Consider the following 2,931-nt stretch of genomic DNA (forward strand, 5'->3'; position numbering starts at 1 on the left):
TTTAGCTGCCTTTAAGTTAAGACGAGTGTAATTAGCTTATGTATAAGTGAAACACTTCGTTGAAAATGTTGCAATATTTCCTCCGAGCACATGTCAATATAAACATATATAATGCCTCGTATCAATTTCTTTTAATTATTATTCTTAAAATAAAGACAGATGGAGACAATTTGGCAATGATGTATTAAGAACAATTTAAATTATGATAACTAATTTGTGAAAATATTTTGCCTGAAAATGAGACACTCTTTTGTCACATGATTTCTGGACGATAACATCCATGAGATATAGCGAAAAAGACCATTAAGATCTAATTATATATTGATAGAAAATATGTTTGTTAAGATATGTGATGATTAATACACGTATATGTTTGATACTTACCCGTTTGATATAAGTTCGGTTCTCTAGAGGATGTGTTCAATGTAAGCACACTTGATAATTGTTTTGACTATTTCTTCCAGCACAGAATGTTTATCGATCCGGCTGCACCATGACGCACACATACACTGATGTGCCCGATATCAATTTTTCCCACCTGGCGCATATGGTTGGCAAATTATCAGCAGTGACTTAAAGATATTTACAACACTGAAGGTCAGGTATTAACACTGCAGGCGGTCTTCCTTATGCAATGATTTACTGCTCATATAGCCAAAACAAAATATCAAGTGAATTCAGAAAGACATATATTTATACCATTGACAGTTTAGGAAACTACGTCGGGATATCAGGGGAAATATCTAGAAAAATCTAAAACGTCCGTATGGATTATTTATTCGTACTTTGGTACTACAAATTATTGTTACTTCAGTTCTTTAGAGTAACTTAAGGGAAACATAAGTATATTATTCTTTAGATGCATTGACCATATTCAGGATTTGAAAAAAAAGTTGACCAGGAAACGTTAATCGTTAAAACGAAGCTTTATATATGTTCCCTGATGAATTCCATTACAAATGTTGAATATGGCGAACAATTAATATCTTATATTCCATTTAGTCCAGTTATTTTCGTACATTCTTATTTTTTTACACAATAATTAGTCATCATGTTAACCGGGTAACGATTTGAGCTGAATTTTGAGATATATATGTCTATAAATTTCAAAAATAGGAAATAATAAAAGTGTCTAGTATATGTTATTTTATTGAATGAAGAACATCATGAAAAAAATGGAAATTTTAAAGTCAACCATGTTTCACATTTACAGCTTAAACATTAATTCATATCGCCAAATTGGTGGGGGGGGGAGTTAGTAGAATGGCAGGAAAAAGAAACTCCGAGTTCAAAGTTTTATCCTTTATTTCTTATTCATGCCATGTCATATATTACAAACCTCTGATAACCTGTTGACCTTTGTTTAAATATATATATATGTGATTTGCTTGTTTGGCCTACGATTGTGTTTGCGTGTCATTGTCCTACCGTAGTGCTTATTGCAACCAACAGTTTTATTTTACTGCAATTAGACTTTAACTGTTTAATTATCATCATAAATGTGTTTCTTATCATATACTTCAACATAAATTGTTCACAGTTTTACCTGCTACTGTGTATGAGTAGCTATATCTTCTTTATAACATTTATTGGCTGTTGATGCCTTTAGTATTCGTGCCCCGAGTATAAGATACACTCAATGCCTTCTGCTGAGGGGGATATGTCGTTAGGCGATCTTCCCGAATTCACCAGGAACTTTGTCAGACAGTGTACAATGGAAATCGCCTATCAGCACAACTCTGACAAATGGTCCAACCCAAACAAAAATCGCATGTTTAATTGTTTGACGTGTGTATACATTTTAGATGAAAAATATTTTAAGGAGATAACCAGATATGCGACGGGCGGGCGGGCGGGTGGGCGGACGGACACACGAATTTAGCTTTTCAAACTTTTAAAGTTGCCTACTCTTAAATATTTTCCACAATGTCTTACCTTCACACATATGGAAAATACAGGTTCTTGAGAGACATATATCTTCTTAAATATCAATATGAGCTAGGACGATTTTCCATAGCCATCTTGTATAGTATTGTACCTAAAGACTACCAGTATCTATTTAGTTAATATTGTATCAAAAAAATTAATAATATCACACCATTTTAAGGATAATGTAAACAAAAGCTTACAACGGAAGCTACATTCGACTCTGGTTTTTAAAACTTTTTGATGTTATTGTAAATAATAACAGCACTTGTTAAGTCTCTTTATATGTTTATTTCTAACAAGCTAAAACAAAACTGAAATAAAACAGCAAACATCCACACACAAATCATTATCTAGTATTCTTACATAATACAAAAATTATATACCTTATTACGTTTATTCACGACTATAAAATGTTCAAATAAGCATATTAATTTCATAAAGATATTCCATTTTTCTCGTCAAATGAAAAAATATATATGTAGTTGTAAATCTGGTTAAAAAGTCGTCAAAAATAAACAAATATATACATAGTTTTCTTCTTCCGGTTTGATGAGGAAATACAAATATTTACTTCTATGCTTGCTTCAGGCATTTTCCTGTAACTAAATTCATGAATTGCAAGAACAGCAGTATTATGAATACAACGATACAGTACATTGATAATGTAACGATATCAATTCTTCAGCCCTATAATAGATGTGGTTATAATTATATTCACGAAAGTTTTTAAGAAATTCACAAAAAGAAAATTGGAATATTGAATAAGTTCAGCGAAAAGGCAGATTCCCTTGAAAAAAATATATACATCGTTTGAAGTTTTACTTATTATATTGAAATAGCACAAATACGTACACTACACGCATGCATCTTGCACACAGGGGAGGCCGTCCTTAAATGACCTTAGCTGTTAATAGGACGTTAAACAAAATCAAACAAACAAACAAACACAAATACGTGATGAGAGAAATTGATACGTGTTTAACGTATTTAATAATTAATTGA

Source organism: Mizuhopecten yessoensis, unplaced genomic scaffold (assembly GCF_002113885.1).
Source record: "Mizuhopecten yessoensis strain PY_sf001 unplaced genomic scaffold, ASM211388v2 scaffold4025, whole genome shotgun sequence".
NCBI classification, from domain to species: domain Eukaryota; kingdom Metazoa; phylum Mollusca; class Bivalvia; order Pectinida; family Pectinidae; genus Mizuhopecten; species Mizuhopecten yessoensis.